The sequence below is a fragment of the Protobothrops mucrosquamatus genome, unplaced genomic scaffold (genome assembly GCF_001527695.2).
Source record: "Protobothrops mucrosquamatus isolate PMUCROS unplaced genomic scaffold, P.Mucros_1.0 scaffold_75, whole genome shotgun sequence".
Classification (NCBI taxonomy): domain Eukaryota; kingdom Metazoa; phylum Chordata; class Lepidosauria; order Squamata; family Viperidae; genus Protobothrops; species Protobothrops mucrosquamatus.
Window position 1 is genome coordinate 308,794 of NW_015386151.1, and position 12,477 is coordinate 321,270.

Genomic DNA, 12,477 nt, shown 5'->3' on the forward strand with positions numbered 1-12,477 from the left:
TCCCCTCGTCCTTCTCTTCGTTAAACTAGACATACCCAATTCCAGCAACCGTTCCTTATATGTTTTAGCCTCTAGTCCCCTAATCATCTTTGTTGCTCTTCTCTGTACTCTTTCTAGAGTCTCAACATCTTTTTTACATCGTGGTGACCAAAACTGGATGCAGTATTCCAAGTGTGGCCTTACCAAGGCATTGTAAAGTGGTATTAATACTTCACGTGATCTTGATTCTATCCCTCTGTTAATGCAGCCAATACTCTCAGAACTGTTGAGAGTATAAAATTGGAGGCAGGAATACTTTGTATGCAGTCTTAAAACGTCTGAAGTAGACAACAGCATTCTGTTGAAGCTGCTTCGTGTACTTTATTTCACCAGTTCACAAAAACTCACCAACCCGATTTCCAAAAACGATTGTAACACGATAACAATATATCTGTCAATGCATAACCAATTAAATACAACGCCTATTGCAAGATCAAAACGTTAAAACATTATCTGGTCAACCGGAGGTCCTAGGATTGTTTTAGATTTCCTCCACGCAATATGGGACGAGGGTGCGATACCTGCATCCTTCCAAGGCATCTGACCTCTCCAGATGTTACTAAACTCCTAATTTCAAGAAGCCGGACATTGGATGCGGCGGCTCAGTTAACACCTGGAAGGCCACGTGTTTCCCACATTCGCATCACACACTGGCGTCAAAGGGTTCTTGCGCCTGGGGCTGTGCACGCGTAAGCCCTAACAACCATCAACCGGCATCATCACAAAGAGAGGCTGCAATCAACCCGGTTGAACATTCGGTGAAATCCCCACTTGGTCGGCTTTCTGCCCTCCTGAAAGGCTTCTGCACCCTACAGAACCACAAGCGTTTTCAGACTCGGGTCCAGCCCTCCGTGGGGACCCGACCACGCCGGGACCAAGCCAGGCAGATCTGGGCCCAATTACCCACCCTCCCTCCCTCCCGGCAGCGATCCCGCTCTGCCAGGCAAATTTTGCAGGCTGGGCAAAGCGGGATGGGAGGGGGGTCACTTTTGATTTACAGTCCTGGCTAACGGACGAAGCGGCCGGGATCACTGATCTCGGGTTGTGTAAAGGAAGGAAACAAAATGCCTCCCCCCCCCCAGCGCAGGCGCCGGGCTCTTTAAGCGCAGCCCCCTCGCCCTTCTCAGCTGGAAGGGTGCGAGAAAGGAACACGCCCCCTGCCAAAGCCAAAGCCCACACCCGCAAACGGCAACCCCAACCCGGATTACCTAGCGCGGGAGGCGCGGCGGAGGGCGGGCGAGGGGAACCAAGCGACCCCGCAGCGAAAGCAGGAGGAGCCCGAGGCCGGGAGGGAGGAGCGGCGCGCCGCGCCCACGTGACCCCCAGGCAAAGCTTGGCTGGCGGAGGCCAAGCTGCCTGTCAAGAGAGTCTGAGCCCTTCCAAGCTTCTTGTGGATTGGCCGGCGACCTCTTCTTCTCCTCGCCAAAATATTGCAGAGAACACAGTATCACGATCATATTTTTTTTTTCTAAAGGAATGACAGCATTGCTTCGGGATTAGGGGAAGAAGCTGGGTGAGTTGGCATAATTAGGAGACCATGCTGAAAAAGAGCGAGCGAGGGTCTAATCCAGGGGTAGTCAACCTTGGCTCTTTTATGACTCGTGGACTTCAACTCCCAGAATTCCTGAGCCAGCTGTGCTGGCTCAGGAATTCTAGGAGTTGAAGTCCACGAGTCATAAAAGAGCCAAGGTTGACTACCCCTGGTCTAATCCCTGTTTCTCGACCTCTGCCATGTCAAGATAGATGGACTTCTGCTTCCGGAATTTTGGAAGTTGAAGTCTACACATCTTAAAAAGTTATTGGGGTTGAGAAATATTGGTCTATCCTGTGCCTTCCCTCATCTGGAGAGGCTTGCTTAAGATTAAGTTAACGAGATTCCAAGATCTTTAGATTTTACATTTTGACCTTCTTTGAATAAAGTAAATATTATATCCCCCCCTCAAAAAAAAAACAATCAAAGAAACAAGAATTACAGTTCAATAAGGTATCTTTAATGCTTGGGGAAAATATGGAATTTTGGAAACTGCAAACTATAAATTTCATTTATAAACTTACATTGTAAAGATTGTAAGATATAAACTTAATTAAGGCAGAGTCTTTTTGAATGCTTTGTAATAATATTTTTCAAACTTAGCAACATTAAGGTGTGTGGACTTCAACAACTTAAAAGTTGCCAGATTTGAAAAATGGGAACTTAAAATATTTCTTCCCAGTTTGCCACCTAGGCAGAGTTGTCTTTTATAAGATAAACTCAGAAAGCTCAGACTGCCCAAGGAGCTGATACAGTTCTACAAAGGAATTATTGAGTCTGTCATTTGCATCTCTATAACTGTCTGGTTTGGCACTGCAACCAAACAAGACAGACACAGAGTTCAACAAATAGTTAGAACTACAGAAAAAAAAATGCTACCAGTCTGCCTTGCATTGAAGACCTGAATACTGCACAAGCAAGAAAGAGCTGTGAAAATATCTATAGATCCCTCACATCCTGGGCATAAACTATTTCAACTTCTTCCCTCAAGACGACGCTATAGGACATTGCACACCAGAACAACTGGACATGAGGACAGTTTTTCCTCTATGCTGTCACTCTGCTTAACAACTAATTCCTACAACACTGTCAAACTACTTAGTAAAGCTGCATTACTATGATACTCCTCATCTTTCTTATTACCTATCATGTCTATAACTTTGTTGCTTGTATGTTACAATGTATATTGTTTTTTAGTATCCTAGTATGATTTATGTTGTTTGCTTAGCTAGAACTCTATGACTATCACTAAGTGTTGCATCTTATGATTTATGATGAAGTGTTGTATTTTATGATTTAATGATGAATGTATTTTCATGTGGTTTATGATCATGATTATCACTATTACTTGTATGTACACTGAGAGCTTATGCACCGGAGACAAATTCCTTGTGTGTCCAACCACACGTGGCCAATAAAGAATTCTACTGTATTCTGCTTTCCTGCTTCCTGATTGTTATATGTAATCTCTACCATTGCTTTCCAATCTCTCCACAGTAGGTATTTCACACTATGCTGGCATGACAGCTGCAGTTTGCAGACACTGAGAATGAAGCATCATAAAATTTGCCTCACCATCCACATTTATCTGTCTGTTTATCTATTTACCTATCTATCTTTTTATCCAATCTTCATTATTTTTATAAATAACCCTAACTCACAAAAACAACTCTGTGAATGGGGGGTTGGGCTGAGAGAGAGTGACTGATCCAAAATCATCTAGCTGGCTTTCATGCCTAAAATGGAACTAGAACTCACAGTTCTCTGATTTCTAGCCTGCTGGCTTAACCACTAGACCAAAGTGGCTTTTTGTTAATTTCAATCTTACATTCATGACTTAGGAGGCTTACAATTAAAACATAAACAGTACCAAAAAGATTAAAAAATAAATAAAACAGCCGTATAAGCAATGCAACTTTACAAACAATTAATCGAAAGCCATACAATACAGTCACGTGGAGAGCCAAGCCATTCAAGAATAGTGCAGGCATTTTATGGGCTCTGAACACTCTCCAGCTCCCAGGCCAAGTGGCAAAGGCATGTCTTCAAGGCCTTCTGGAGGGCCAGCAAGGTTGGAGCCAGACAGACATGAGGGGAAATGATGTTCCATGGAGGGCGGCTGCAGCATCAGAGAAGTCCGCCCCCCCCCCTCCTGGGTTTCACCAAATAACATTATCTTATGGATAGAACACGCAACAAGCCTCTTTGACTGAATCTGATGGGGTGGGTAGATGTCCCTGGGGAAAGATGGTCCCTCAAACAGTCTTTATAGGTTATTACCAGCACCTTGAATTGGACCTGGAAGCAAATTGGCAGCCAATGCAGCTTACGGAAAAAGGGTATAAGGTGCACATCTAATTGTTCAGTCTGCTTCATTTTACACCAACTGAAGCTTCCAAATATTCTTCAAAAGCAGCTTCAAGTAGAGGTTATTGTACTAATCCATGCAGGAGGTGATCAGGGCATAAGTCACTGAGTAAAAAAATTCCGATGCAGAAATGAACACAGCCGATGCATAACTTGAACTGCTACCTACTCTTTGAGTAGGAATCGCAAGTCCAAAAGGACCCCAGATTGGGTACCTGGTTGCTTGAGGAAGTGCAACCCCATCCGAAACCAAAGATGGTAAATTCGTAGATCCATGTGGCCCCCAAACCCAAAACCACTCAGTCTTTCCAGGGTGAAGCTGAAGCCTCTTGTTCCCCATCCAAACCCCAATACCTCTAGGTCAGGGGTAGGTAACCTTGGCTCTTTTATGACTCAGGAATTCTGGGAGTTGAAGTCCACGAGTCATAAAAGAGCCAAGGTTGCCTACCCCTGCTCTAGGTACTGAGGTAGGATGTTGGCAGCATTGCTTACTTCAACAGGGAAGAAATAATATAGCTGGGTATCATCTGTCTTAAATAGACTTTAAATCAGCAAAGCAATGAAATGAATAATTCCTTTGATGCTGTTGTACAGGTGATAAAGTATTCATTGGCTGTACTACTTTATACCACTTTGGTGATCTCCCTGGGGTAAAAGAAAGGAAAGGAAATTGATAATTGCCTTATATTCATTGGTTTAGTGAACATCTCCATGTCTTATATCTGGATTGTAACTTATTGGAAATGTTCAGTCTAATGTAATTTCACCAGAAACGACTGCACTAATCATCTATAATCCAGTTAATTTAGGTAGGGTAGCAGGAAATAGGTAGAAGGCTCCAGAATTTCTAGGAAAACCTATATTAGTGCTTAAAACTAGAAATGCTGTTATTACTCTTTTTAAACAGAAAAATAAAAATAATGCTTAATTACACTGCCGTCTTTGTAGGCTGTTGTTTTTTTCCTAAGCTATTTCAACAATACGATGGAATATTTACCTACTGCTTTTCTTTTCTTTATTTGTTTTTTCATGTGTGTGTGTGCTTACATGCTAAGCAAAGCAATTGAATTTTCCAATAGTCAACCACATTGTTTATTCAAACATTTGTCCTCCCACTGAATCCTGCAGCACATGTGAGATAGAGAGGCAGAGGGAGTGTAAATATAGTCGTTTAGCAACTTAGATAAGGATTTTCACCAGGTACAATTCCACCCCAGAAAATAAGCTATTTTGTTTTAAAGTAAATGTCAACAGTCAGAAGAAAGTCAAGTTTCCAGAGGATGATTTGCTGACTGATGTGAATTCAGAAATTATTGTTAAAATGGGTACAGAGTCTTTGTTGAAGAAATGCATCATTTAGAATAGAGGTCCCCAATCTGTGGACTGGCACTGGTCCACAGCATGCCAGCAACTGGGCCATGCAAACAAGTGAAGCCCCATCCATCGGATGCAAGCAGCACGTAAAAAACCACATTTCCTCCGGTCTGCAGAAAACTCTTTCTTCACAGAACTAGTCCCTGATGACCAAAGGTTGGGGACTGCCAATTTAGAATAGTTTATAATTCTATCCAGTATGTGCAGTATTAAAAGAAAGGAAGCACAAAGTGCCAGTATCGTGTAGTGTAATAATTTTTGATTTCTAGATGCTTTCCAACATGTAGTTAAAATTACAAATAACTGCATTTTATGTTATTATTATAACAGTTTCTTGACTTATTTTGAGCATTATGTTGAGTGTTGTAATAAGCAACCCCAGAAAAACTCAGATCTCAGGATTCAGTTGCTGGCTGAGTAAAGCTGCTAGGTTTGACTCTTCTTCCCCCCCTCCTCCCAATTTTTCACTTTGTGCAACATACAAAGTTTTTTTCAATTTCATTTTTTTAATTCTGCTCTCATTATTTTTGTAAATAATTCAAGGCAATGCATGTGCCTAATACTCCTTCCTCCCGATTTTCCCCACAATAACAACCTATGAGATAAATGGCTCAAAGTTACTCAGCAGGCTTTCGTGCCCAAAGTGGGACTAGAATGGATAGTCCCCTGATTTCTAGCCTGGGTGGAAATTACAATATCATTTTAAAAAAATAGGTAATTAAGTATGGTTTACCTATATACATTCCACCAGGTTTTGGACAAATCTTAAATGCAATCAGACGTAATCACTGTATCGTACAAGATTCCAAGCACATGTCAAAAGACTAATTTCACAAATCCATTTGTAAATAGATACGAGTTTAACACAGCTGTTTGTCCTATCTTCTTTTTTTCCTTTCTTTTTTTGTCCTAATTCTCATACCCCTTCCCCCCAAAAGGAATTTCTGAAACCTCAAAAACCTGCAGACTATGTGATCGTGCCTATCATGTAGAATTGAAATATAAGCAGACTTAGCATAATTTAATCTATTTAATACAGTTTTTGAATTTTTCTTATAGGGCGTGGGGGTCATTTTGTATTCATACGCGATTATATTTGCATGTAGATCTTTTAAGAATATTGTTTTCATACCCCCTAGGGTTTATTTCCTTCAACCTAACATATGAGACTGTTTAGAAGGGCACCTAAATGATTCACAAAGCTCATGCATCACCACTGTCCAATAAAACTTTAAGTAAACTAAGGAATTAAAATCTGGTTTACTCTTATTTCCATCTCAGTACAGTCACATGGAAACACACTGTAGGAATAGTATTATATAAATATGAATGAGGATAGCCACTGATGGATTATGGAAATAAAGGGCTAACCTCTTAGACATAGAGGAATTGGCAGTAAACCCTTGCTCATCTCCTCCCCTCCCCCATTCCTGCTGTTAAATAATGGACTTCATTTAAATAGCATCAAATCCTAAGCATGCTTACAGGACATCCCAAAACCCAGTTAAGCTCAGCATCCAAATATCTCAAACAGCAGGACTGAAATAGATTCCTGACTCAGTTTTTCTTGTCATCATCCTTCCACTAGAGCTACACAAGGCGGTGTGAATCAAAAGCTTCTTATCATCATTTAATCATTTTGTCATATGCAGCAGTCAGAGTGATTAAAACATAGATGCATTCTTAGACTTTCTAGGACATGTTTATGAATGAGACAGAGTTTCTAATCCAAACATGTATTAGAATGCACCACAAAATCTGATATGTAATCCCTGAATCCCTGTCTATGGATTAAAGTACATCTGCGAAAGACCACTGTTTCTCTTCTCTCTTCTGCTAACTCATGTAAATACCATATCCAAAGTCTACTGGTGAAACTGTAAAAAAAAACAAATGTTGTTTTCAAGTCAGACATAACCCTGAATGACTTAAATGGACATATCCATGCAATTTTCATGGCATGGATTCATGGTACGTCTAGCCTAACAAACAGAAGGACTAGGGATGATATAGTAGCAATTTCCAGTACTTGAGGGGTTGTCACAGAGAAGAACTAAGGAGAAATTTCCTAACAGTGAGAATAATTAATCCTTGGAACAGCTTACTTCTGGAAGTGGTAGGTGCTGTATCACTGGAGGTTTTCAAGGAAAAACTGGGCAATCATTTGTCGAGAATGACATAGGATCTCATTCTTGAGCAGGGGGTTGGACTAGAAGACCTCCAAGGTCCCTTCCTATCCTATTATTGTTCTATGTTCTAAAGCACATTCACCCAATGTGGAAAAGAGGTAGGCCACTCTAGCAGGGAGAATACATTTCCAATTATTGTGATTAAGTTTACTATTACCTAGTTTCAGGATTTTGTCTTTCAGTTTCCCAAATCTATCCTATACCTTGGATTCTGGAAATGATCTTCCATCCACTTAATACTTGGACCCTACTACCTTTCAGCCAGAATCAGCTAGGTCCTACCAAGCTAACTGGGTTGGTGAAGGCAGCACAGCTGGCTGCTGTACAAAGAGGTAAGTGGTTATGTAGATGAATCATTCCATCATTCTGGAGCTTATATGGAGATTTCTCTTCATTGTTTTTCTCCCATAACAACAATCCCTCTGTGAAAGGGATGGTCGCTCCCATGACTGAGAATAGACCTGAACCTGGTTCTTGGTGATCTTATTCCTACCACTATAGTTTCATAGCTAAATGTCTATGGAGATTCTGAGTCATCCAGGTCATAGTTATCCCAAAAATGCTTTTTTTCATGAGGCAATTGGACTTTCTTGTTTTTTCTTTGAAGACTTTTCGTCTCTCAACCAAGAAGCTTCTTCAGCTCTGACTGGATGGTTGGGAATGGAAAGATTTCATAGTGGTAGGAAGCAACGCTGCTCATCCTGGATTTTGAAGCAGCTTTGATAAACATATATCACTACAGGCTAGAGAAATCATTATAAAACAAAATGTAGTTTGGAAACCTTTATGAAAATTTGTAATAACCACTACCTGGTCTTATCAGTGTCCAGACTCCTAAGAGTGGTAAAAAGGAAAAGAAAAGACCCGCCCCTTCACCTAGTGGTTCCTTGTTATATGTCTGACTGCAACTGCTATCTCTGGCTGTGTTACCTCAATTGTATTCCATCAGCCCCAGCATCGTCTAAATCAGTTGATCTTCTCTTTCATTCATCTCTTCTCCCACCGTTGCTGTCCTTGTCAGAAGGATTTCCAAGAAACCAGAGACTGCCAAAGAAATGGCACTCCCTGTGATGTGCATGTGCAACTGTCATGCACGGGGGGGGGGGGGAGAGAATCAAAGTTGAGATCATGTGACAATAGTGACCTTCTAAATCAAAGTGCTCATCTCTTTTGCCAGAAGTATGGCTGCTATAATTGTGCTCCAGAAACTGATGGCATTCAGTACTTTTTTTAAAAATAGCTTTTATTTCTGCTGTATTTTGGAAATTAAAAGTGTTTCTATATTAAAATAGCACAAATGCAGCATATACTTTGAAAATTACTTTTTAGTTTTGGAAGTGCAGAAAACACTGCTAATGGTATTTTTGTGTCCAGTTTCCTCTAGGTGGCAATGGAGCTACACTAATTTATATATATTATTTTAATAAGCTCAAGGAATAAACAATTAATAAGAGAGAGGAAGTGAGATTTACTGACATTGTTTGCAGGCAGCTCATCCATTATGTTTGCAGCAGTTTTGTAAAACTGGAAATATCTCCATATCTCTTTGCAGATGAACACCATGGCATGGAATATAACTAATCTTGCTTTTTCAATTTAGTATCCTCCAGGTATTTTGGGATTGTAACTCCCTGAATGACAGCTCTAGGCCAGCACATTCACACATTTCTGAGAATTGTTGTCTCAATACATCCAGAGGCCAACAGATGGTAAAAGGTTAAATTATAATCACTGAAAGTTCTGTGATCTAGGCTCTCAAATAAGAATATATTCTACTGCAGAGTATGTAATCCAGCTACACATGCATGCTCACATACTCATTAGAAGTAAGCTTATGCACTTTATTATATTGTGCAAAAAGACACTTGGAAAACGTGACTCATCAGAATCTCAAAATTATTAATTTTTACTTTAAATTCAGTAAATAAATAAAATAAATTTACTTTAACAATAAGGAAAAGATTTCCGAATAAGTCAGAATTGTCTGGGATCACACATTGTATCAACTAATAAACTGTGGTTTGAAAAACAAAATGACTTGGTTTGCATAACATACTAAGCTGAAATCAACCAAATGCACTTTATGATAATTAGTCATAGTAATCAAACAATTGTTGAAAATAAAGTCTTCATCCTGGTTCATCCAAGCCGGGAATAAATGAGCAACAAGGCGACTGCTTTGGGAAGATGGTTACAGTTTATTGAAGAGTCAGACTGAAAGATGGTCCTGGCAGGAAGGAGGAGAGAAATCAAGGGCTGAGCACATGTGGAGTAGGTTTTTATACCCTCTGAAAGCCTTTTGTTTGGAATAGTTTCCTGTTCCTTTGGCATGAACTTTGAACTGAGTCTGAGTGTGTTTTTCTAGACTTTGTTATCTGTGGTTTAATCCTATTATCATATCCTGCTTCCCTGGTGATGGGGCTAATGGCTCCTAGAGTTTGGGTGGGGTATGCAGATTTTAGGTTTCTTTGTCTTCTTGAGTTTCTGGCTCCAACTTTCTGATGGTTACATTTGCATTTGTATAGGGCTGGCTCCTGTTTGGGGTAGAGAGATTTGGGGGCAGGGTTGGCTTCTGCTTTTTAAAATCCTTTTTGAGGAAATATATTTTTCTGCCTTTTTAATATTTCCTTCTCTGGGGCTCTGACTTCCCTCACAATAATTAAGACCCCTCTGCCATTTCTAAAAGATCCTGCTTACAATGTTATGATGCCCAGGAACTTCAGATGATCTAGGCCAGGAGTAGTCAACCTTGGCTCTTTTAGGACTCGTGGACTTCAACTCCCAGAATTCCTGAGCCAGCTGTGCTGGCTCAGGAATTCTGGGAGTTGAAGTCCACGAGTCATAAAAGAGCCAAGGTTGACTACCCCTGATCTAGGCTGATGACCCTGTCAACAACCTTCCCCTTCTAGCACTAAAGTAGCTGGGAATAAGTGAGTGAGAAAGAGGCGGGAATGAAATATGAACGTTGTATGCTTAAATGTGCAATACAGGTAGTCCTCGACTTACAGCAGTTCATTTAGTGACCATTCAAAGTTACAACGGCACTGAAAAAAGTGACTTATGGCCGTTTTTCACAGTTATGACTTTTGCAGCATCCCTATGGTCACGTGATCAAAATTCAGATGCTTGGCAACTGATTGATATTTATGATCGTTGCTGTGTCCCCAGGTCATGTGATCCCCTTTTGTGATCTTCTGACAAGCAAAGACAATGGGGAAGCCAGATTCACTTAAGAACCAGGATACTTACTTAACAACTGCGATGATTCACTTAACAAGTGAGGCAAGAAAGGTTGTAGAATGGGGCAAAACTCACTTAACAAATGTCTCACCCAACAACAGAAATGTTGGGCTCAGTTGTGGTTGTAAGTCGAGGACTACCTGTATCTGGTTTGTCCTTTAGCTTTCTGAATTATGTGGCAGCCCACTGCAAAATTCCTGCTTTAAAAAAACAGTTTTAATGAATTTGGAAGTGTTTCTTAAATAGCTTACATGCATAGACACATAAAATATATACCAGTGGTAGCTAACCTATGGCACGGGTGCCAGAGGCGGCACTCAGAGCCCTCTCTGTGGGCATGCACACCATTGCCCCAGCCCCCTACAGGAGAGTCGCCCAGGCACAGCCTGTGCAGAGCAGCGCAGTCAAGGACATGGCAGGCGGGCAGCGGGGACAAGACTCCACCCTTGCTCCCCATCGTGTACAGATGCTGCGGGGCGCAGACAGAGGGTGTGGCCACCATGATGCTGCTGGGCCGCCTGGGCGATCTGCTGTGGCGGGCTGTGGAGCTGGTGAGTGGCCCTGAGGGCAGGAGATGCGGGGACGGGGCAGAGGCGAGGCGGTTTTTGGGCACTAGGTCTCTAAAAGGTTTGCCATCACTGATATATACTAAGAAAAAATCTTGACTAACTGATGCTAAATAACTATTCAGGCTTACCTACAAGTTCAATTTAAAGACAGTTTTAGGAATGGATCTCATTCATAACCCGTGGCCTATAATGCCAATTACATTCTCCTTGACAAATTAAAGAAATTGCTCTAAGTTTGCAAAATATAGAGATTAGTATTGCAAAGGAACTTCACGGCCCTTAGAATCTTTAAATTGAGAATGTAATGTGCATAGGATAAATATTAGACTCTCCAGAACAGTTTCGAATTCAATTATGATATTTTTTTCATGACTGCAGTCATAACGTATCATCATGGAAGCCACAAAAGTACACCAGGCAAAATAGATAAATATAACAGACAGAATCAAGGCAGCATGTAGAATTGCTTTTGGCATTCAGACAAGACCTTTTGGATCCCTTATGAGAATGAGCAACTTGCATGTATCTGTTCAGAACTAGAAGAAATATGCTTTTAAAGCCAAACATGCAATAGACAGACATATACCATCCGTGGCTATTTTATAAGAAATGTGTGTGTGTGTGTGTGTGGGGGGGTGAGACTATGTGCACATGTGTTTCTGTTTTCTCCCATAGCTGTTTATTCCCACTGCATGTGACAGGCATTCTCTTTCCAAATCTTTGAAGAAAGATAAAGATCTTGACCTTTTTGTTGCACAGGATAGATGGATCAGTTTTCCACCACAGATTCTGATGGAAAAAAAAATATGACTTTTTTTTTAAAAAGCAGGAAGTACTAATTGAAAATGGATGGGATCATTTGAAGGACATAAAGAAACAGAAGAAGCCCTCAAGGGGAAAACGTTTCATTTCCGTTCCAAATTTTTCATGCTTCACAAAATATCTCTCAATCTACTTAGATCTAGCTTTATAGTTCTGGTTAGGAGGCTGTTTTAAATGGGAAGCATTTGAAAGGATGGGTGCTTATAGGTCCCCTAATTAAAATGGGGTTGCTAGTAGGACCGTTATCCTCAGCTTCTGTTCATCCATTTTGTCTCTGGATTGACTTCAGGGAAAACAAATTCAGCTCTATCCGGATGGAAGCCCCTCCTTACTAGAGATATCTTAT

General features: G+C 40.9%; 1 protein-coding gene across 1 annotated transcript in view; it reads right to left on the reverse strand.

Annotated features, from left to right (window-relative positions):
• Positions 1-12,477, reverse strand: part of AHI1 (Abelson helper integration site 1) — a 95,888-nt gene that overhangs the window by 74,944 nt on the left and 8,467 nt on the right. The window lies entirely within an intron of this gene.